At 44.5% G+C, this 25,376-nt stretch overlaps 1 protein-coding gene across 18 annotated transcripts in view; it reads left to right on the forward strand.

Moving 5' to 3' along the window:
- The window catches only part of SRCIN1 (SRC kinase signaling inhibitor 1), a 588,125-nt gene that overhangs the window by 317,590 nt on the left and 245,159 nt on the right, over positions 1-25,376 (forward strand). The window contains exon 1 of one of the 18 annotated variants that reach the window (XM_073683454.1): positions 17,353-17,779. The exons of 14 other annotated variants lie outside the window; for them this stretch is intronic. The gene's annotated coding sequence lies outside the window, so the exon portion shown is untranslated. Of the gene's footprint in view, positions 1-17,352; positions 17,780-25,376 lie in introns of those variants that run through there. 3 more of the 18 variants (XM_073683455.1, XM_073683451.1, XM_073683452.1) reach the window with 3 other exon arrangements.

Below are 25,376 nucleotides of genomic sequence, written 5' to 3' on the forward strand. Positions count from 1 at the left end.
TTATGACCACTGCTACATCTATAATAGATAAAACAGGGATTCTATCAAAACTATACCAAGCAGTCCACTAAGTGATACATCGCTGGAATCAAGCTCTCTTGCCCTATATTATGCTGCTGTCAGATTACATAACAAAAACCTTCTGACAGTTTTTTTAAATGATTTTTAAACTTGCTGGACAGCAAGGTAATGTGCTGCCAAGAACTATATTATTCTGTGCGCACAGAACGATCATGTTAACGATCATTACTGTGCACATCAAGGTGCAGTCAGCCTGTTCAAACAGGGTAATAAACGCCTGCTGATTGACTTAAGAAAGCCAGTCAGCGTCCATGATAGTCCAGTATAAATGCATCATTAGATCCAGGCACCTTATACACATACCTTAAATATACAGGGTGGTCCAAAAGTAGGTGGACAGGAAATAAGAACATTTATTTTGATTTGGTTTTCGACTATAAACTTTGTCCTTGAGTACTCCCCAAAAAAAAATCCATTGGGGTCAAGTCTGGTGAATGTGCCGGCCAATCAAGTGGGCCTCTTCGGCCAATCCATTTATTAGGAAATGTTTCATCAAGATACTCGCGGACTACTCTTGAATAATATGGAGGAGGCCCCATCTTGTTGGAAATAAAGGTCATTTGAATTAGGCTGTTGCTGTAACTGGGGAACAACTTGATTCATTAGAATTTTGAGATACTTATCTCCTGTGACTGTTCCATCAAAAAATATTGATCCTAAAACACCAAAACTTGAAATACCACCCCAAACATTGACACCAGGCTCATTTAGTTGTTGCTCTAATGTTACCGTATTTTTTCAGACTATAAGACGCACCGGACCATAAGACGCACCTAGGTTTTAGGGGAGGAAAAAAAATAAATTAAGCAAAAAATGTGGTCATGATGCACTTTTAAGGGGGAGGGAGTCTTCTGCTGACACTAGTATAGGGGTAATGTCCCCCAATTCTGACAATATCCCCCATCCTGGTATATATGTCCCCCCCCTTCCTTTTATACGTGGTCCCCATCCCCATCCTGGTATGCCTGGCATCCCTCCATCCTAGTATGCATGGCACCCCTCATCCTTATCCTGGTATGCATGGCACCCCTCATCCCTATCCTGGTATGCATGGCACCCCTCATCCCTGTCCTGGTATGCATGGCACCCCTCATCCCTGTCCTGGTATGCATGGCACCCCTCATCCCTGTCCTGGTATGCATGGTACTCCTCATCCCTATCCTGGTATGCATGGCACCCCTAATTTCTATCCTGGTATGCATGGCACAGCAATCCCCATCCTGGTATTCATGACACAGCAATCCCCATCCTGGTATGCATGGCACAGCAATCCCCATCCTAATATGCATGGCACCCCTCATCCCTATCCTGATACGCATGGCACACCTCATCCCTATCCCGGTATGCATGGCACCCCTTCCCCTGTCCTGGTATGCATGGCACCCCTCATCCCTGTTCTGGTATGCATGGCACCCCTCATCCGGGTCCTGGTATGCATGGCACCCCTCATCCCTGTCCTGGTATGCATGGCACCCCTCATCCCTGTCCTGGTATGCATGGCACCCCTCATCCCTGTCCTGGTATGCATGGCACCCCTAATCCCCATCCTGGTATGCATGGCACCCCTAATCCCTATCCTGGTATGTATGGCCCCCTCATCCTTATCCTAGTATGCATGGTCCCCCTAATCCTACTCACCTTTCTTCTCTCCTCCAGCGCTGCGTCCTGTCTGCCTGCACTGATCTCTCCATGTGAGCCGCGCATGGCGTCACTGCCATGCGCGGCTCACAAGGAGAGATCAGCTGCCAGAAGTCACTGCTCCCCACGCCGGGACTGTGTGCGCTGTGTGTCACTCTCCTTCATAGCCGGCACACAGTGTAGCCGCGCCGCGGCTCCTGCTGCTGCCGGCTATCTCGTGTGCCCGCTTATTAAAGGGCATGAATATTCACCCCCTCCCCACGCCCATGGGCGTGGAGAGAGGTTGAATATTCATGCCCTTTAACAGCGGGCACAGGCGATTCCGGCAGCAGCAGGAGCCACAGCACGGCTACACTGTGTGCCGCTATTAAGGAGCATGAATATTCAGTGCTCCCCACGCCCCATGGGCGTGAGGAGCAGTGAATATTAATTTTCTTTAGCAGCGGGGACAGTGTAGGCTGCAGCAGGCGGCCGCTGCCTCCTGTGCTCCGCTCCTCCACCGCTGCCGCTCCCCCCACACGCCACATATATATACACACACCCCCAACATTCGGACTATAAGATGCACCCCCCATTTTCCTCAAAAATTTTGGAGGAAAAAAGTGCGTCTTATAGTCCGAAAAATACGGTAAATGCATGTTCTCATTATACCAGTAAATACAATTATGTCATAGAATCATAGAATGGTAGAGTTGGAAGGGACCTCCTGGGTCATCTGGTCCAACCCCCTGCTCAAAGCAGGATTCACTAAATCATCTCAGACAGATGTCTGTCCAGCCTCTGTTTGAAGACGTCCATTGAAGGGGAACTCACCACCTCTCGTGGCAGCCTGTTCCACTCATTAATCACCCTAACTGTCAAAAAGTTTTTTCTAATATCTAATCTGTGTCTCCTCCCATTTAGTTTCATCCCATTGCTTCTAGTCTTTCCTTGTGCAAATGAGAATAAAGATGATCCTTCTACAATGTGACAGCCCTTGACATATTTGTAGACAGTTATTAAGTCTCCTCTCAGTCTTCTTTTTTGCAAGCTAAACATTCCCAAATCCTGCAACCGTTCCTCATAGGACATGGTTTGCAGACCAGTCACCATTCTGGTCGCTCTTCTCTGAACTTGCTCCAGTTTGTCTATGTCTTTTTTAAAATGTGGTGCCCAAAACTGTACACAGTATTCCAGATGCGGTCTGACCAAAGAGGAGTAGAGACCGATAATGACTTCACGTGATCTAGACTGTATGCTTCTGTTAATACATCCCAGAATTGTATTTGCCTTTTTTGCTGCTGCATCACACTGTTGACTCATGTTCAGTCTATGATCTATTAGTATACCTAAGTCTTTTTCACATGTACTGTTGCTTAGCTCTATTCCTCCCATTCTGTATATGCTTTTTTCATTTTTATTGCCCAGATGTAGTACTTTGCATTTTTCCCTGTTAAAAACCATTCTGTTGGTTGCTGCCCACTGCTCCAGTTTATTTAAGTCTTTTTGAATCCTCTCTCTCTCTTCTCTAGTATTAGCTATCCCTCCTAGCTTTGTGTCATCAGCAAATTTAATCAGTTTACCCTCAATTCCTTCATCTAAATCATTGATAAAGATGTTGAACAATACAGGTCCCAGGACGGAGCCCTGTGGTACCCCACTTGAGACATTCATCCAGCTGGATGTGAAGCCATTTACAACCACCCTTTGAGTCCGATCACTAAGCCAGTTATGAATCCACCTAACAGTTGCCTGGTCCATTGCATACTTGGTCATTTTTTCAATAAGGATGGTGTGAGATACTTTGTCAAATGCTTTGCTGAAGTCAAGATATACTATATCTACAGCATTTCCCTGATCCACCCAGTCAGTGATTCTGTCATAGAAGGAAATTAAGTTAGTCTGACATGACTTGTTAGTTACAAACCCATGCTGACTCTGGTTAATCACTTCATTCTTATCCATGTACTTACATACATGTTGTTTAATAATTTGTTCAAAGATCTTTCCTGGTATAGAAGTCAGACTCATCGGCCTATAGTTCCCTGGGTCCACATTCTTCCCCTTTTTGAAGATAGGAACAACATTTGCTCTTCTCCAGTCTTCTGGGACTTCTCCTGTTCTCCAAGAATTTTCAAAGATTATGGAGAGTGGTTCTAAAATTTCTTCTACGATCTCCTTCAGTACTCTGGGGTGTAATTCATCTGGACCTGGAGACTTGAACTCATTTATGTTAGCTAAATATTCCCTCACAATCTTTCTGTTTACAGATAACTTGGATTCCTCTATTCCTTTAAAAGGACAGTGAAGATCAGTTGATGTTACATTTTCTTTCTGAGAGAAAACAGATTCAAAATAGGAGTTAAAAAGTTCGGCCTTCTCAACATCCTCTCTTACCATTTCTCCATTTTCATCCTGTAAAAATCCTATAGCATCTTTGACTTTTCTTTTACTTTTGACATACCCCCAAAATCCTTTTTTATTGATTTTGACATCTCTTGCAAGCCTTAATTCATTGTCAGCTTTAGCTAACCTGATACGTGCCCTACAGGATCTGCAGACTGCATTATAATCTTCTTTAGATATGCCTCCCTCTTTCCATTTAATGAACATTTCTTTCTTTCTTTTTAGCATGTGTTTAAGTTCTGTGTTAATCCATCCTGGTTTCCTTAAATGCTTCCCATTCTTCCTACTTTTCGGGATTGTTAACGATTGTGCTTTGAGAATCTCATTTTTAAAAATTTCCCATCCTTCCTGGACATTTTTGTCCTTAAGGACATCCAGCCATTGGATCCCTCCTATTCTCTTTCTGAGTCTCTTAAAATCTGCCTTTCTGAAATCTAACCTTGAAGTTTGAGTCTTCACATGTCTTCCTCCTCTAGTTATCCAAAATTCTATAATAGCATGATCGCTGCCTCCTAGGGTCCCAGCCACCTTTACCTCCTCAACCATTTCCTCCCTGTTTATAAGGATTAGATCCAAAGTAGCAGATCCCCTTGTTTTCTCCCCTACCTTTTGGAAGATAAAGTTGTCAGCAAGAGAGGATAAGAATTTGCTTGACCTGTTAGTTTTACTTGAGAGAGATTCCCAACAAATGTCTGGATAGTTGAAATCTCCCATGACCACTACGTCATATTTTTTGGAGAACTTGGTCATTTGATACATAAAGAGTTCATCCATATCTTCAGCTTGCCCAGGTGGCCTGTAGTAAATGCCTACAATCGTGTCCTTTCCGTTGTTCTCTCCTTGTATTCTTACCCAAACAGTTTCCACAGAACTCCCAGTCTCTGAAGCTTCAATCTCTGTGCAGATATACGCTTTTCTAACATACAATGCGACACCTCCTCCTCGTTTATCAAGTCTGTTTCTTGCAAATAAGTTGTATCCTTTTAGCCTTTTATTCCAATCATGTGTATCGTCCCACCAAGTCTCAGTGATTCCAATGATATCATATTCCTTTTCCTGCGTTAGTAGTTCCAATTCTCCTTGTTTGTTGCCCATGCTTTGTGCATTTGTATAAAAACATTTTAGTTTGTGATTGGTTTCTCTTCCTCCCATATTTTTATTATTTAAATTGTTTTGTCTTTGTTCTTCCTTTCCACTTCCAGTAGCAGAGATCTCAATAGTATTTGTCAGCTGTATGGCTTTTTTCTGGCCTTTTGCTTCCCTTCCCACATTGTTCTAGTTTAAAGCTCTCCTGATGAGTGTAGCAAGGCGACTTCCAAATACATGTTTTACAGTCTTCGTAAGGTGCACCCCATCTCTAGCAAGTAGTCCATCGTATAGGTAATTCATTCCGTGATCCAGAAATCCAAATCCTTGTTGACGGCACCATCGACGTAGCCAGTTGTTCACCTGTAGAATCTTATTCCACCTCATTGTTCCATGGTCATCCACTGGGAGGATGGATGAGAAGACCACCTGCGCTCCCAATTCTTTCACTTTCTTGCCTAAGTCTTCAAAGTCACTGCAGATGGTTTCCAGGTCCTTTCTTGCGGTGTCATTTGTCCCCACATGTATTAGCAGGAATGGGTAGTGATCTGTAGGTCTGAAGAGTCTTGATATCCTGTCAGACACATCTTTAATTTTTGCTCCTGGAAGACAGCACATTTCTCTTGAGGTTATGTCTGGTCTGCAGATAGCGGCCTCTGTTCCTCTTAACAGGGAATCCCCCATGACCACCACTCTCCGTTTTTTCTTCACAACATTCTTCTTTTTCCATCCAGGAGGATTCTGAGGGCTTACAAGGTTATTCATTGCTGGCAAAGTCTTATTTTGCTGTATTTCTTCATGGTTCTCCTGCGTGAGAGCCTGGTACTGGTTCCTGAGCAGTATGGGTGCTGACTGCCTCTCGATCCTCCTGCTTCTGTGGGTCACATGCTTCCATTCCTCTGTTTCATCAGGTGCAGTTCGAATTTCTTCTCTTTCTGAATCATGAAGAGATAATTCTGCTCTGTCTAAGAACTCTTCATCTTCCTTAATGATTTTCAAGGTAGTTAACCTCTCTTCTAGATTTCGCAACTTTTCCTCCAACAGGGACACAAGCTTGCATTTCTGGCATGTGAAGTTTGGCTTTTCCACTGGCAAATCTGTGAACATGTAGCAGGATATGCAGCTCACCAAATGGCTCCTGGACTCTTCCATGTTCTTGCTGTTAATGTTCTGAAAACAGTGAAAAAAGCTTCAAAATGCGCGCGCCTACCGGCGCGCGGTTTACCGATGTCCTCTTTTCAGCTCCAACAGCCAAAATCCAGTGTTCTTTGAGCTCGCGGAGACTCTTCACTTACCCCAAAATGCAGTGGGAATATGCAAATTATCTCCTCAGGACTTCTCCCCTGGTTTACCGATGTCCACTTTTCAGCTCCAACAGCCAAAATCCAGTGTTCTTTGAGCTCGCGGAGACTCTTCACTTACCCCAAAATGCAGTGGGAATATGCAAATTATCTCCTCAGGACTCCTCCCCTGGTTTACCGATGTCCTCTTTTCAGCTCCAACAGCCAAATTCCAGTGTTCTTTGAGCTCGCGGAGACTCTTCACTTACCCCAAAATGCAGTGGGAATATGCAAATTATCTCCTCAGGACTCCTCCCCTGGTTTTGGATGTCTGTTAATATGGCCGGATAATTTGAAAGAAGCTTCATCACTCCACATAATGTTATCTAAAATTACTAGATTTTGTTTGATAAATCTCCCCCTTCATAACCTTATTACACTTTCTGTCCACCTACTTTTGGACCACCCTGTATATATCTGCAGGCAATAGTGAATAAACCACATAATCAAAGTAAACAGTGCAGTAATCATGCATCATCTTTCCAGAAAATTAAATTTTTACAGTAATCCCATATGCCCATCACCCTGGTTTATTAATATAGTCACATAATTTTCCGTTATTATCCCTCCTATGCCATTCCCACTGGACTCCTACTACCTTTTATTGTCACAGTAACCATGATGACATGCACTAATCATCCATCACATGTTCTTATGGTGGATTTACAGTGTTTCCCGATAATTGTGCAATGTAATCAGACTGCCAAGCTAAGCACTTGTTCATCAGGTGAAATTATTTTTAGTCTGGCTTAAAAATCAACCTTTCTCGGCAGCACATGATCGTCCTTTCCAAACTTAGAATGTGCTGTCGAGAATAATAATAGTCTATATACACAGAATGATCTATTACCGAGCGTTCGTTGTACACATTAATACCAGTCGGTCTGTCTCAACATGCTATTAAATAATCGCCAATTGGCAATCATGTATCCCATCAGCGGTCGTTTATCAGACTCGCCCTTACCTAAGCCACTTATGTGTGATTACTGCAAATCGCGGATACTGTCCAGGGAGGGGGCTAAAACTGTGACCACGATATGAAGTAAATCATCCATCATCCCATTCTCTTAGTCCCTCTCCCAGACAATAACCATGGGATGAGATGTACTGCATTTAATAATCTCATAATAATAAGCAGTTTATTGTTATGAGATTATTACATGTAGTGCAGTTTATTCCATTGGTAATGTCTTTGTGAGTTGGCAGGGGGGCTTATTATACTAACAGGGCTTATAATAAGCATATAATCCAGCAGAGACCAAAAGACTTATTATGAAGATATCAACTAGATATAGCAAATAAGTACATAAAATATAACTTTTATTAATGAAAAGTCTAAAAAGAAATTTATAACATGATGCCCATATGGTATATCATAAGTAAAAAGATATAAATATCTACGATATAGCTGGACAGAATATCAGGCCCTATTAGGTCCAGCATAAGTAAGAATAATGAAGGTATTCAAGCTATGAAGTCCAAAAAGAGAACCCCACAGATACGCAAAAAACAAGGTATATCTCACCAAATGCCCATATAGCAATATAGACGGTGATTATACCTATATCTGTGTATACCCATAGACAAAACCAGCCATTATTAAATGGTAAATAAGTATACAATCAAATAGAGCTATGAGGGGCCTTCTATTATCATCCAGGCACTCAATCCTCATAAAACATGGAAACATCTCACCCGGGGTCTTTTTATATATATCTGCTCCCCCTTTACATTCCAGGTGATGAGTTAATCCATGGAACATCCCAATCCGAGGTATACCTCACCAAATACCCATATAGCAATATATACGGTGATCATACCTATATCTGCATATACCCATAGACATAACAAGCCATTATTAAATGGTAGGTATGTATACAGAAATAGAACTATGAGGAGCCTTCTATTACCATCCAGGCATTTAAATCCTCATAGAACATGGAAACATCTCACCCGGGGTCTTTTTATGTCTACTCCCCCTTTACATTATAGGTGATCAGTTTGTCCACGGAACATCCCGACGCGTTTCAATCCTTCATCAGGGGTATATAGTTCCTCTTCATTAAGGGTATATCATTCCTCATTCCTGCATTGGTTCCTTAATCATATCCTAATGATATCCTAGACATTAGGATATGATTAAGGAACCAATGCAGGAATGAGGAATGATATACCCTTAATGAAGAGGAACTATATACCCCTGATGAAGGATTGAAACGCGTCGGGATGTTCCGTGGACAAACTGATCACCTATAATGTAAAGGGGGAGTAGACATAAAAAGACCCCGGGTGAGATGTTTCCATGTTCTATGAGGATTTAAATGCCTGGATGGTAATAGAAGGCTCCTCATAGTTCTATTTCTGTATACATACCTACCATTTAATAATGGCTTGTTATGTCTATGGGTATATGCAGATATAGGTATGATCACCGTCTATATTGCTATATGGGCATTTGGTGAGATATACCTTGTTTTTTGCGTATCTGTGGGGTTCTCTTTTTGGACTTCATAGCTTGAATACCTTCATTATTCTTACTTATGCTGGACCTAATAGGGCCTGATATTCTGTCCAGCTATATCGTAGATATTTATATCTTTTTACTTATGATATACCATATGGGCATCATGTTATAAATTTCTTTTTAGACTTTTCATTAATAAAAGTTATATTTTATGTACTTATTTGCTATATCTAGCTTATAATAAGCATCCTGCCTTGTACATATAATAAGCCCCCCACACACTCCCAGTCTCAGACAGTAATCACTGCATGTCCTACATTTAATAATCTTATAATAATAAGAATCAGCCATCTGATTAAATTATATAACATTCAAAGATTCATACCGACACAGCAGGCAACTAATGGAGAAGCAACCAAAGCGCTCCACTCCAGGCGCAGGCGATGACTAGTAGCACAGCAAGACACGGCACAGCACATTAAACGTAAGGTGTACATGCGCAGCAGGAGGTCCAGCCTGTATGGCCAATTGGGGAACAGCAGCGCAGCCGTGGGGGTAAGCATGTTGGCTTCCCTGCCGGGGAGAAGGAGTGGAACCATGCGGAGACACCAGCGTAACATTAAATATATCTCAGTAGTGATGTCACGCTTTGTCACCCCCTCACAATATAAATGTTACCCATTCTGGCCCACATAGATTAATAACGTCCCCCATTGTAGCCCCAATACACTGATAATGTACCCCAATTTGGTCTCCAAACAGGATATTGTCCCCTATTCAGAATAATGTCCCCCATTCTGGCCCCAATAAAGTAATAATATCACCCATTCTGGCTCCCATACTCTAATAATGTCCCACATTGTAGCTCCAATACACTGATAATGTACTTCATTGTGGTTCCAAAACAGTATAATGTCCCCTATTCAGTATAATGTCCCCTATAAAGTAATATCACTCATTTTGGCCCCCATACAGTATAATGTCCCACATTCAATATAATGTCTCCCATTGTGGCTCCCATACATTTATAATGTCCGCCATTGTGGCCCACTTACAGTACAATGTTCCCCATTCCAGCCCCTATTCAGTAATAATGTTTCCCTATGTGGCCCCATGCCGTTATAATTTCCCCTCTGTGTCGCTCTTTAGATGGCAATTTAAAAAAAACAACCGTTCCACTCATATATCCACACAACGAGCAGCTCTTTCTTCCTCCTCCATCGCCTGGTGAAGGTGATACTGTGCAGCGATGTCATGAATCTCTTATGGTAAAAACTTACATACTGCTCCGTTGTTTGCATATGAAAAAAATCAGTGATTTCTGGACAAACCCTAAAAAAAGGTCAAAGTTGCCTCCAAAATTGCTAAAAGTGATTGCTCTAAGACAGGGGTCCTCAAACTTTTTAAACAGGGGGCCAGTTCACGGTCCCTCAGACCATTGGAGGGCCGGAATATAGTTTTTAAAAAAAACTATGAACAAATTCCTATGCACACTGCACATATCTTATTTTGTAGTAAAAAAAACAATACAGGAACAAATACAATATTTAAAATGAAGAACAAGTAAAGTTAAATCAACTGGTATTTCAATAGGTAGGTAACTGTACCCAATAGGCAGGTAAATGTCCCCAATAGGCAGGTAAATGTCCCAATAGGCAGGTAAATATCCCCAATAGGCAGCATAGGTCCTCAATGGGCAGGTAAATGTTCCCAATAGGCAGGCTGTTTCCCCCTTATAATGCCATATGCAGGCTGTTCCACCCCTTATAATGCCCCATGCAGGCTGTTCCCCCCTTATAATGCCCCATGCAGCATGTCACCCCCCCATATAATGCCCCATGCAGCATGTCACCCCCCCATATTATGCCCCATGCAGCATGTCACCCCTCCCCCCGATATTATGCCCCATGCAGCATGTCACCCCCACATATCATGCCCCATGCAGGATGTCCCTTTCCCCCCATATAATGCCCCATGCAGGATGTCCCTTTCCCCCCCATATAATGCCCCATGCAGGATGTCACCCCCCATATAATGCCCCATGCAGGATGTCACCTGCCATATAATGCCCCATGCAGGATGTCACCCCCCATATAATGCCCCATGCAGGATGTCACCCCCCATATAATGCCCCATGCAGGATGTCACCCCCCATATAATGCCCCATGCAGGATGTCACCCCTCATATAGTGCCCCTTGCAGGATGTCACCCCCCCATATAATGCCCCATGCAGGATATCACTCCCCTGTCTTTATAATGCCCCATGCAGCATGTCACCCCCCCCATATAATGCCCCATGCAGCATGTCACCCCCCCATATAATGCCCCATGCAGCATGTCACCCCCCCATATAATGCCCCATGCAGCATGTCACCCCCCCATATAATGCCCCATGTAGCATGTCACCCCCCCATATAATGCCCCATGTAGCATGTCACGCCCCATGCAGGATATCACTCCCCTGTCTTTATAATGCCCCATGCAGCATGTCACTCCCCCCATATAATGCCCCATGCAGCATGTTACCCCCCCATATAATGCCCCATGCAGCATGTCACCCCCCCATATAATGCCCCATGCAGCATGTCACCCGCCCCATATAATGCCCCATGCAGCATGTCACCCCCCCATATAATGCCCCATGTAGCATGTCACCCCCCCATATAATGCCCCATGCAGCATGTCACCCCCCCACATAATGCCATATGCAGCATGTCACCCCCCCATATAATGCCCCATGCAGGATGTCACCCCCCATATCATGCCCCATGCAGGATGTCACCCCCATATCATGCCCCATGCAGGATGTCACCCCCCCCATATTATACCCCTTGCAGGATGTCACCCCCCCATATAATGACCTATGCCTCCATACATTAAAAAAAAAAAAAAATCCAATACTCACCTCACTTCTCACTTGCTGCCGCTGCCGCTGCTCTACTCTGGTCCGGACTCCAGCGTCGCGGCGGCGGCGTCCCGCTCTGCACTGCCTGTGACGGCACTCGGGAGGGCGCGGTGTAAAGACGTCACCGCACCCTCTGACCTGAGACGTCACAGGAAGCGCAGAGCAGGAAGACAGCGGATCTGCAGAGGCACGGGGAGAGGTAAGCAGGGGTGGATTAAGAGTGGCAAGGGCCCCGGGCAGTTTAGAAGGCGCGGGCCCCCCCCACACCTGATTTATCACGTGACATGTCACATGATCCCCTGTGATAGATCATGTGATAGTTCACGGGAAATTAATTTGGCACAATATTAATTGTGCTGCCTCATCTGAGAGCAGCACAATATAGGGGCAGATACCCTGATTCCAGCGATGTGTCACTTTTTCAGCTGCTTGTTGTCATTTTGAGAAAATCACCGTTTTATCTGCTGCAGATCTAGCAGCTCTCTGAATGCTGCGCTCTGTATAGCCCCGCCCACACCACTGATTGGCAGCTTTCTGCCCATGCTCAGTGTACACAGAAATCTACTGATCAGTGATGGGGGTGGGGTCCTACAGAACTTACTAGTCAATTACCTTCTGACAAATCAATGATTTTATAAAAACAACACTAAGCAGCCCAGTAAGTGACACATTACTGGAATCAGTGCATCTAACCCTACATTATGCTGCTCTCAGATTAGGTGGCAAAAACCTGATGACAGATTCCCTTTAAAGGAGCTGTAAAGACAAAAAAGTTTGTATTAAAAAAAATACAAGCCATTTGTGAAATTAACTTTTTTCATTGTTAATTCACATTAGACTGTATCTTCAACACTTTTGTCAGCAGGTCTTATTACAGACTCTGAATAGGGCAGCTCTCTCCCTCTTCCTCAGCAGAAAGTCACAGCATGGTTAAAAGACGGGATCTTTTATGATTTTCTAATAATAAATAAAAAAGGACATGCAAATCCTCCAAACTATTTTCCGTTTCTGTATAGGGGAGGTCCTAAATCTTTCTTGTTCTTTAGTTGATCACATGTCAAAAAGGCAAAGCATTTACTATGAACTCGCCTAAAAAAATATACACTTGGAGAGTAATATCATCATCTGCATGTAAATATTCCTTGACTCTAAGGGCTCGTTCACACTGTCGTATAACACGGCCGAATGCTATGTGATGTTTTATCGGATAGGACTCGGCCCTATGTTATACTATGGGACAGTGCAGATCTGCGATTATTGGCATGAGAAAATAATCTCATTCGATATTCGGACCATGTGCACCCATACAAGTCTACGGGTGCACGTAAAACATTGGACTGCACTCGGATGTCATCCAAGTGCAGTCCAATGAACACTCACAGAGACTATGGAGAAGATGGAGAAATTAAGTTCTCCATCTTCTCCATATCTGTGCTGCGAGAGAATCGGATCACACTCAGTTGAAGCTCTGACAGAGTTTGAGCCGAGTGTCATTAGCATAATTGGCCCTATTCTCTTGCATGAGAGAATATATGGCTTAGTGAGTGGACCCTAAAATTGAATAGTAGTGACGGACAGGCACCTCACAAGCGGGATCCATGTAGCTCTCAGATGTCATGTAGGTAGGGCTTCATTCCATGGGGTAGGGCTTAATTTCAAGGTATATAAAAAAAATGGACTTCAAATAAAAATTAAATGAACACAAAAAGCACTAATTGAATTATTTTTTTTCGTATTTATGTTTGCAGCCCCTTTAAAAACCCTTTGAGGACCAAGGCACATATATGTCCCATAGTTTTAAACTGGAAAAAAATTTTATTGAATAAAATTTAAGGTCCTCCAAGGTTTAAGTAGGTCATAAATTCATATGAATACTTGCTCATACAATTGCACATGCCATAAGATGAAGAAGAACAGAATCAAAAATATGACATTAAGTGGAGCACTTACAGGTATTCAAGGTGAAAGAGACCAGCAAAGGCATCGTCTCGAATGACAGTAAATGAGATAGAATTCAGCAAGCTGAAAATGAAGACAGCAGGTTAGAAGCGAACCAGACTTTATGGTGCTCAGAATTAGTCAAGCAGAATTTATTGACTGCTGTTGCAAAGCACTGAGACTCCCGCAGTGTATAGATGGCGCCGTGCGGCCTCCCGCTGTGTATAGATGGCGCCGTGTGGCCTCCCGCTGTGCATAGATGGCGCCGTGCGGCCTCCCGCTGTGTATAGATCGCACTGTATAGATGGCTACGTGCGGCCTCCTGCTGAGTATACGTGTATAGATGGCTACGTGCGGCCTCCTGCTGAGTATAGATGCCGCACGGCGCTCCCCCCAGAGACAGCAGGAGGCCGCACAGCGCCATCTATACTCAGCGGGAGACCGCACGTAGCCATCTATACACAGCAGGAGACCACATGGCGACATCTATACTCAGCGGGGGGCCGCACGTAGCCATCTATACACAGCGGGGGGCGCATGTAGCCATCTATACACAGCGGGGGGCCGCACGGCGCCGTCTATACACAGCGGGGGGCCGCACATAGCCATCTATACACAGCGGGGGGCCGCACGTAGCCATCTATACACAGCGGGAGGCCGCACGTAGCCATCTATACACAGCGGGAGGCCGCACGGCGCCCCCCCAGAGACATCAGGAGGCCGCACGGCGCCAACTATACTCAGCAGGAGGCCGCATGCAGTCATACACACACACACACAAACATATACAGACACGCATAAACACATTTGAAACACAAAAATACATACAAACAGACACCACACAATGACATCTGCCCACACAAACACACACAAACAGACAGACATCACACACACACCTGCCCACACACACCTGCCCACACACACATCTGTGTGTGTGTATGTATAGTGTGTGTATAATGTGTGTGTATGTATAGTGTGTGTGTATGTATAGTGTGTGTGTATGTATAGTGTGTGTGTATAATGTGTGTGTATGTATAGTGTATGTATGTATAGCGTGTATAATGTGTGTGTATGTATAGTGTGTGTGTGTGTGTGTATAATTTGTGTGTGTGTATTTTTTTTTAAGTTAAAAACAAGTAAAATGCATGTGGCATCAATATCAAGACTCCAGATATAAGGGCCTATTCACACTGAATTTTGCAATGCATTCATCTCCTCTTTCCAGGCTTCTATCTAAATCCCTGAAAAATGGCATTCAGATGGGCCTTGACATAGCCATTGATTTGAACAAAGGCAAACCGAGGCTAAAGTCTGAATCTTTAGGCTCCATTTGCTCTGCTTTGAGATGTCTCATTTCAGACAGCACAATCCTGAATGTCAGGGATTCAGTTGTAAGCCTTGTGTAAAGACCTGAATGCAGCGCTGAATGTAGTGTGAATAGGTCCTTACATCCTACACCACCTCAGGGGATTGTTGTTATGAAGTATTGCCCCTGGGTGGCCGCAGTTATGACCACCACCAGGGCTCGCGGTCACCCACCCTAGCTTTGGTATTCTGGGGAGCTGGTATAATGAATATCTGAGAAGAGCCCTAGAGAAGCAAGAACATTGGACAACCAAGAGGTGGTGGCCTCAAGTCAGGTGTAGTGTTCAACAGGGCAAGACTTTCTAACCTGCCCACACACACACATATACACACACCTGCCCACACAGACACACACACACACACCTGCCCACACAGACACCTGCCCACAAACACACACACACCTGCCCACACACACCTGCCCACAAACACACACACACACCTGCCCACACACACACACACACATATACACACACACATATACACACACACACACACCTGCCCACACACACACCTGCCCACAAACACACACCTGCCCACACACACACACATATACACACACACACATATACACACACACACACCTGCCCACACAGACACCTGCCCTCAAACACACCTGCCCACACACACACCTGCCCACACACACAAACACACCTGCCCACACAGACACCTGCCCACAAACACACACACACCTGCCCACACACACACACATATACACACACACACACCTGCCCACACACACACACACACACCTGCCCACACACACCTGCCCACACAGACACCTGCCCACAAACACACACATCGGCACACACACACACACTCACCATCCCCCGGCTCCATTCCTCCTGCCTGCTCTGTCTCTTTTCCGGTGCAGCACTGCAGGCCGGGGCGCACTGCGTGACGTCACAGCTAGGAGACACAGCCGCGCACAGGGCCGTGTCTCCTAGCAGTGACGCGGCCGGGCCAGCACAGGGAAGTTAACTGCTGCAGTGCTGGCCCGGTCGATGAAGAAATAGCGGCGGCCGCTGCTGGGGGAGCGGTCCGGGCCCCCTCCCTCCCGCCACTGCTACCGCTATGTGCCGCGGCGGCCTGCACATATAATGAGGGCAATCCGGCATTAGACACCCCGCCTGGAGCCGCGGGCCCCCTGCCGGCTCGGGGCCCCGGGCGGTCGCCCGGATTGCCCTCATTATAATCCGCCTATGGAGGTAAGTATCCGGCTTCCGGGGCCCTGAGCAAGCGGGGGAGAAGGGCGGGCGCTGACACTGCTCCCCTCTCCTCCGCCCATAGCCCGGCGGGCCGGATAAAAGTCCTCCGCGGGCCGCATGTGGCCCGCGGGCCGTAGTTTGAGGACCCCTGCTCTAAGACATTGAAACTGCATTGCTGCTATAGAAACATAGGAAAGCGCTACAAAATGTTCACATGAAATATTTAAAAAAATCTTTCTGTAATATTTATATGAAAAATTACAGTAAAGGAAGGTACTTAGCGCATAGATTGGCCAATATATGTGTGCCCAATAGCCAGCGTCAAGGCGTCCTTCATTGTTGGGTCCCTGTCCTTCTCTGTCACCTCTCTGGGGCTGAAATGCAAGCCTACAATTAAAAAAAATTAGGAGGCAACTTTGACCTTTTTTTATAGTTTGAATTCTTTTATTGGCTCCTGTTCACATCAGTTAGGATGTGCTGGCCATTTTCGCTATGTGCCCTCCCTCCCCATCAGCCTCAGGTGATTTTAAGCGGTTAGCTGCTCCAGTCCTGACCCATAAATTGTAGGCACGCTATTTTGCAGCCGCTGTCGCGGTGTAACCTTACAACTGGTAGCAATTAGCATCAAGTTGGTGACTTGTGTCAAACATTGGTCTGTGCTGTTTGGAGATCACTGAAGGGGGGAATAAAGATCTGTATTTCCTAACCTTATCCTAAAAGCCCCCTTGTCTTATTATCAGTGGTCTGCAGCAGCAGGATCCTGTGTACTTGTCAGATAAAGCAGCCTGCACTGAAGAGGAGAATAATGCCCTCTCTCCATGCTTGCTGGGAGGGCTCCTGGCTTTATCTACACTGTGCAGGTGTACTCTGCCCCCCTTCTTAGGAAGGAGGTGGCCTGAGCTCGCTGAGACTGCCTCCGTCTCCTCCCTCCTCTGATGGATCAGGCTGCAGGAACCCCTGGATCTGCATTCCTCGGCTGCTCCTTCCCTCCCTCCCTCCTTCCTCCCTGTCAGTGTGAGCAGATGCTCAGTCTTGTAGTATGGGCTGATCTGCCAGCATCGCTCCTTGTAGCATTGGATTACCAGCAAAGTGCAGAAGACAGAAGGAGCGCAGTCTCCTGAGCAGCCAAGGAGCAGGGGCACGGTACATTGCCCAGGTCAGGCGGCATGGTGAAGCTGGCCAGAGCCCAGGGAGAGGGGCTGATGTGTGAGATGGGCAGGGGGCTGCAGTACGTGCCCCTTCACAGCCTCCTTGCCAGGCAGCAGCATGTAACCAGGAGGAATGGTGCTGGTGTCCTCCTCGCCTCCACAGCACAGAGGAGCCTCTGCTGATGGATTAGCAGTCAGTGCAGGACTCCCATCCATAGAGTAGGTAAGACTTCTTCATCATCTCCTCCTTGTAGCCAGCTCTCCTTCATGGAGCCAGGGTGCTGCTGTGGCTTTCCTCTCCTCTGTCTGCAACCTGTTCCATTTGCTCTTTGGCTTCCAGGTTGCTGTAAATGGAGAAATCCTCCAGCAGACAGGTGTGAATAGGAACAGAGCCAGCATTGTCTGCTGAGAGCAGTCACCTGAGAGCCTTGTGTACAGTGGATTTCATTGCACATCATCTGCTGCCAAGTCAGTGCCCCACACTTCTGCCATATCTCATGTCTCCCTGGCCTGGGATTGAGAGGAACACATTGTTGTCTGCATTACTGCATCAATCAATGACCTCTTCTCTAGCCACTCACATCTCGGCTTTTTTCCATGGCCCTTCAAATGCAAGAAATATTCAAAATGATTTTTTATTAGTCTCAATGTAAAACCAAAATGTCATCATTGTAATTTAAGATGTGATGTCATCCTACAATGATGATTGACTTTGCTGCCTGTATAGCCTTCAGTTCACACCATACACCGCCATACGTGAACCTGCTCTGTACTGCCACACACCGTACTCTGTCCTTCACCTTAGAGGTTGGATATCATCACAGTGCACTTGTCTAGACTATTGCACATTTGCCAGATTATCTCTGTCCTTTTTGCTGCTGGATAATGAATTTTGGATTCATTTACATTGTTAGCATTGTACACACGCATATATATATATATATATATATATATATATATATATATATATTTATTTATTTATATTTCATCTGAAATGAATCCGATACAAATCCATTACATGCTAGAAAATGAAGAACATATTGACGTATTGATCTTTTCACAGTGATTTAGATTTGATAGAATGAATAATATGATCATCATTAATAATAACAATCATCATTTTCTGCATTACGTCACATTCTGGGGATCCTGATAAAACAGCACATGACATGGAAAATGGAAGGTAGACATGAAGAAAACTGTTGCATCCAAGGACCCGACATCTCTCCTGACATCAGGAAATATTTGTTCTCCTGAATTCTGGATCATGATTTTTTTAGAGCTCTGCATTGTGTGGAATCTCATTTATTCTTCCTAGAAATTTATGAATGCATTTACAACTAGATATTACTATTTTCCCTAGGAAAGGAGCGGATCCATAGCTAGACTGTTAGCACTGATTGGACAGTGTCAGACGGTGACTAGTCAACTAGTAACACCCAATTGTTAATTTATTTATGTATTTCCAGGAATGATAACAGAGGAACGTCACAATGCAAAGGACTAGGGAAAAAAAATCTGAATTGTTCTATTATGAGGATTTCAAGTATTTACTAAAGCAGACATGTCAGGAGAGACAGAAGGTCATATTTAAAGAGGGCTTCTCAGCTTTTCCTTGTATTTCCTATGTTAAAATTCTGGACCATCTTTTTTTACAACTCTACATTATTATGCAGTTCCTCTGTTATTTCTAGTAGAAAGGTATGGTTAAATTTACATCTGGGTGGTACCTTTTCTCTTGTCAAAGGGGCGTGTCACTACACAGTCTGATAATATCAGCAATGATTGGACAGTGTCACTGTGTGGGGGACACACCCCCATATGGTGACAAATTAAAGTAAAATTCTAGGATGAATAACAGAAGAACAACACAACATTAAATCATTGGCTAAAGGGGATGTCAAATTGTTATAATATGGAGAATGCGATTTTTTTTAAAAAAGACAAAAAACACACATGAAGAAAGTCGACAAATCCACCACATGTATGTTTAGCAATTTCCCTATTTTAATAGGAGCTGATCTGAAATACCTGGTAATGGCCACTAAACCGTGTATCGCACTGTTCCACTTTATTTAATTCTTACATCTTTTTGTTGTCGGCGGTGATAGCTGATTGGTGTGGGTGCTGGGTGTAGGACCACCACTTATCTGATATCAATCTATCCTATCCTAGGTCATCAGTATCATAGTAGTGAAAATCGCTTTTAATGGTGTGTTCTCATGTGATTTTTTGCAGCTCATTTGGGGCGTAAAAAACATAGCATTTTTCTATACCGGCATAATCAATGAGACTTTTGAAATCTCATACACACACTGCTTTTTTTCCACACACAATGTAACATACAAAAGTAAACATTGCATAAAAACGTATGCAAAACCGTAACAATATGCAGCGTTTTTCCTGCCCTCTTGTTTTTGACAATAAAAAAATGGTGCAATTACGCAACATGTGATAGCCGCTAACAAGAGGCCGCTCTATTGCTACACAATTGGGGGGAGGGCTTTACTTGGAATAAAGTGCGTTTGGCAATTTATTGTAAATGCATAATATTTTCTACTAAACTAATGGTTATATACAGTGGTGTGAAAAAGTGTTTGCCCCCTTCCTGATTTCTTGTTCTTTTGCATGCTTGTCACACTTAAATGTTTCAGATCACAAAACAAATTTAAATATTAGACAAAGATATCTCTAAGTAAACACAAAATGAAGGTCTTTATTAAGGGAAAAAGTAAGCCAAACCTACAGGGCCCTGTGTGAAAAAATTATTGCCCCCCTTAAAACATAAATTAACTGTGGTTTATCACATATTTGGGAAGCTGAGTTCAATTTCCCTAGCCATACACAGGCCTGAATACTGCCACTCCTGTTCTCAATCAAGAAATCACTTAAATAGGACCTGCCTGACAAAGTGAAGTAGACCAAAAGATCCTCAAAAGCTACACATCATGCTGCGATCCAAAGACATTCAGGAGCAAATGAGAAGCAAAGTAGTTGAGATCTGGATCTGGAAAAAGTTATAAAACCATTTCTAAAGCTTTAGGACTCCAGCAAACCACAGTCAGAGCCATTATCCACAAATGACAAAAACATGGAACAGTGATGAACCTTCCCAGGAGTGGCCGACCAAAATTACCCCAAGAGAGCAGGAAACGTAGCAATAATTCAAATAACTAAAACATGTCTAAACACTGTTGTGAATTATAATCATTTACAGAAATTGCACTACAAAATTTGGTCCTCATTCAGTGACAACTCTTTTTTTGATTGTCTCTTATACTCCAGCATTGGATCACCTCTTACAATTGTCCAACAGTAATCTGCAAGCATTGGTGGATTCCATTTTTCCTTGATATTTCTTCTCTCACAGTGAAATCTCTCACCGTGCTCGTCACTCACTGCTCCGCAGTTTGGTGGAAAAAAGTTAGATGAGAATCTAACTATCTGCTCTTGAGTTTCCCAAAAAATTAGTTACCACTAATGTGAATGCTATTCATGCAGCCTTTTTCTTGCCCTGCAACAAACGAAGAAACTCCTCATCTTGAAGAAACTTATGAATCTGAGGTCCAATAAAGACTCCTTCCTTTATATTTGCTTCACTCAACCATGGAAATTTATCAATAAGGTACTTGAATGCTTTTGCATTTTTATCCACTGCTTTAACAAAGTTCTTCATTAGGTCCAACTTGATCTACAATGGTGATAACATAATCTTATGTGGATCAACAAGTGCTGGATGCCGGACATTTTTACTCTCTGGCTGAAGTGAATGTTGGAGAGGCCAGTCTCTTTTATCGTAGTGATATTCTCTTGCACAACTATCCCACTCACACAGAAAGCAGCAGTACTGGAGACCAAGTAAGAGGGCAACCACCTTGAAGTCACCACAGAGGGACCACAAAATTTGGTCATAGTTCAGGCACCTAAACAGCTGTTTCATGTTGTCATAGATTTCTTTCATGTGGACTGCATAACCAATTGGAATTGCCATTATGCAGCAAGATGGCTTTTAGGCTTGTTTTGGATCAATCGATGAAGAGCATTCATTCCTCTGGATTATGACTTATCTCAGAGGTGTATCTAGGTCTTCTAGCACCAGGGGCAAGAATTCAGTTTGGCGCCCCCCCTCACCCGCTCCTTCCCCTGCACATGTGATTTTCACACTAATGCCACGGCTCCACTATCAGTATTTGGTCAGTATTCGGTCAGTATTTTTTCTCCGTAGTGGGAGCCAAAACCAGGAGTGGGTGATAAATGCAGAATTGGTGACTTGTTTCTATTCTACCTTTTCTCTGATTGTTCCTCACCTGGTTTTGGCTCCCACTCCTGAGAAAAAATACTGACCGAATACTGACCAAATACTGATAGTGGGGCCGTGGCCTTAGTCACATGCCGACGATCTGCTCTTCCTAATTCTCTCTGAAAGAAGCAGGAAGAGCAGCTCGTCACGTGACCGCAAGTATGAAAATCGCATATGAGTGAAGTGGCCATGTGATGATTGATGGAACCTGCACACAGAGCTGAATTCTGACAGTGAGGATGTTACATGCTGTTAGGATTGGCTACAGGGCTTTAATTTATAATTAAAGATATCATCCAGGTTTTGGATGAAAGTCTGCAGTCACTGTATGTGACTGCAGGCTTCTGAATTCTCACAGCACATGCACTACACACATTTAGGCTAAGTGTCCACGATGCAGAAATGCTCCGGATTTTTCCTGAGCGTTTCTGCATCTCCCTGGCAGAAAAAATGCATGCGGATTTTACATGCGTTTTTTCTGCCAGGTAGAAGCGTTTGTGAAGCGTTTTGAACATGCGTTTTCACATGCGGGTTGTCAAGCGCTTTCCAAGCGATTTTAGCATCACTTGGAAAAGCACTCGACAACTTGGTCACACTATATAAATCCATGCAACCGGCATGGATTTATATAGTGTGACCAAGTTACGATGCTGCAAATGCATCATCAATAGTAAAAAAAAGAATAAAAATGGTGAAAAATAAAAAAAACATTATACTCACCTTCCGATGGCCCCCGGTCTTCTTCTCCGGTGCGTCCAGTGTCTTCGGAGGCTCACTGTGGTGTAAAAGAACCTTCCATGACGTCATTTAGTTATGTGACAGGTCACTCGACCGCCGACGTCAGCGGTCGCGTGACCTGTCACATGACTAAATGACATCATGGAAGGTCCTTTTACCACCGCGAGCAGCCGAAGAGCCAGCAGGACCACCGGGAGCAGACAGGGGGCTATCAGAAGGTAAGTATATGTTTATTTTTTATTTTAATTTTTTAACTACAGGTACTATGGTACCCAGGTCTGAAGGAGAGTCTCCTCTTCTCCAGACCCGGGTACCATCCACGCATTGAACCGCATAATATCCACATGTGTACGTGTAGTTATTTTTTATTTTTATCCACAATGATAATCTGCAGCAGGAAATTTCCGCAGCATGTGCACAGCACATGCGGATTATCATTGGGGACCATTGTAGACCTATTAGCAAGTTTTTTTTAAGCGTTTCCGCGGTGGAAATTACGCTGCGGAAACACTTAAAAAAGCGCATAGTGGGCACGCAGCCTTAGGATTCTCCCTTTCCGTGGCAAAAGTGGATGGTCATGTCACCACAAGTATGAGATTTCATTTTCATTGAGTGAGGCCACGCATGTCTAATCAGCACGTGCCTGCATGTATGCAAATCACCGGCACGAGAGAATCCTGACAGTGTGCAGTATGCACTGTGAGAATTCAGAAGTCTGCAGTCACATGGAATGACTGCATACTCATCACAAACGTGGACAACATTTTTAATGCTCCTAATATAAATAAAAATATAAAAATGTCAGCATCATAAAAAAACATTTACATCCAGGTACCTTATAGGTGACGCTGTCTCTGGAGTTGTTCTCTTTCTTTTCTTCCTCTTGTCCAGACACATGATGACTTTTCCCATCCACAGCTCGTCTCTGCAGACTTCTATCTTCTCCGGTCTTCTGCAGCACATCCCCACACGATGCCCTTAGCAGAGTCATTATAATGCTCCTGAATACAAATATCTGCCCTACACTGATCCCCTGAATAAATAATTGCCCCTCACTATATTCCCTGCACAAAATATGACCCCCACACTGTCCCTCTTATGGTACATGGTCTCCACACTGCCCTCTCCTTTCCATACTGGGCCCCCTCTTCACACTGTCCTCACACTGTGTCCCCCCTATAGGGCCCAATCTCTGTATTGTGCCCCCTCATCACACTCTCCCTCCTTAGCATACTGTTCCCTCCTGGCTGTGACCTTACACTGTCCCCCATGCTATCCCCCACCAACTACTCAGTTTCTATTCTTTGCCCACTCACAGTTTTCTTGCCCCATACTGTCTCCTTACACTATTCCCCTCAATAGTCTCCTTACATGTTTCCCTTACCTCCTCATATTTCCTCACAAATTCCCCCAACTCCCCATAATGTGTCCGCACACATCCCATCACTCTCGCTTCCCATACTGTGTCCGCACACATTTTCTCGCTACCAATAATGTGTCTGCACCCACCCCCCACAGATTAAACCTCTCCCCTCCACACTGAATAAATCCCCCGCTTCACACTGAATAAATATGCCTCCTGCACAATGAATAAATATGCCACCTTGCACAATTAGTAAATATCCCCCCTTCACAATTAGTAAATAGCCCCCTGCACAATTAGTAAATAGCCCCCCTGCAGAATTAATAAATATACCCCCTGCACAATGAATAACCCCCCCTGCACAATTAATCCATAGCCCCCTGCTGTCACTGTCACAGAATACTGGAGGTAGGGGGCCTAAGCTGACCCTAAGCTGGGGCCCTGACTAATCCCTCAACCTGGAGGTACTGTTAAAGGTACAGAGGTCCAGGCCGCCAGCGTAACCCCTACCTCCTGAGGATCCCTGCACCTCAGTAATCTAGTCCTGAGAAGGACCCCGATCACAACAATTGGGAACCAGAAATAATATGCCCACACACAGTATTTAGACGAACGAGACAGTACAAGGGAAAAACCAAAACCACCTTGCATACAACTTCTACACAACTACAACAGAGGGAACACCAACGGGAAAGGAGATAAATGATAAAGCGAGGAAAGGGAAAAAACACTTCCAAATAAACTTATCTCAGCAACTCCAAACACCACGATCCGCTCTGTAAGTCTGAATGAAAAGCTTTCACCGACACCTCCCAAACAGACCTGCAGGAATATGAAGGAGTCTCACTAAAGAAGCATTGATTGCAGCTGGGCGAGGCTGGACCTCAGCTAGCCCAGAGAGAGAGAGAATTAACTCCTTCACTGCCGAAAAAACACAAAGCACCAACAAGTCAGCTGCGAGAAGTCAGGCTGTGTACTCGTGACGATCTTCGTGGCAACACACCCGTGACACCTGCTCAATGAATAAATAGCCCCCCTGCACAATTAATAATTAGCCCCCCTGCACAATTAATAGCCCCCCTGGGCTGAATCTTCAGTGTCTTCAGCTCCATAGCCACAGGAGCACTTACCACCAATGCTCATCTCTCCTGTGGGCGCCGGCGAGTGATGTCAGCAGCGCGATAACATGACCTGATCATGCTGCTGACGTTGCTCTAAGCCGACGATCAGAGCTTCAATAGTACTTGCGTCTGCAAGACGCAAGTACAATGACTGAGAGCCGGCACTTCGTAGCTTCCCTGAGCGGGCTGTCAGCTTGAGAGCCCACTCAGAGAATGGCCGAATCCCGGTCCGGGGAGCGGCAGAATCCAGCCGTCGGGGGGACACATCGGACCGCCGCATTAGGCGGCCCGACAGTGC

Source organism: Phyllobates terribilis, unplaced genomic scaffold (genome assembly GCF_046119375.1).
Source record: "Phyllobates terribilis strain yellow unplaced genomic scaffold, ASM4611937v1 Scaffold_5__5_contigs__length_657084704, whole genome shotgun sequence".
NCBI lineage: Eukaryota > Metazoa > Chordata > Amphibia > Anura > Dendrobatidae > Phyllobates > Phyllobates terribilis.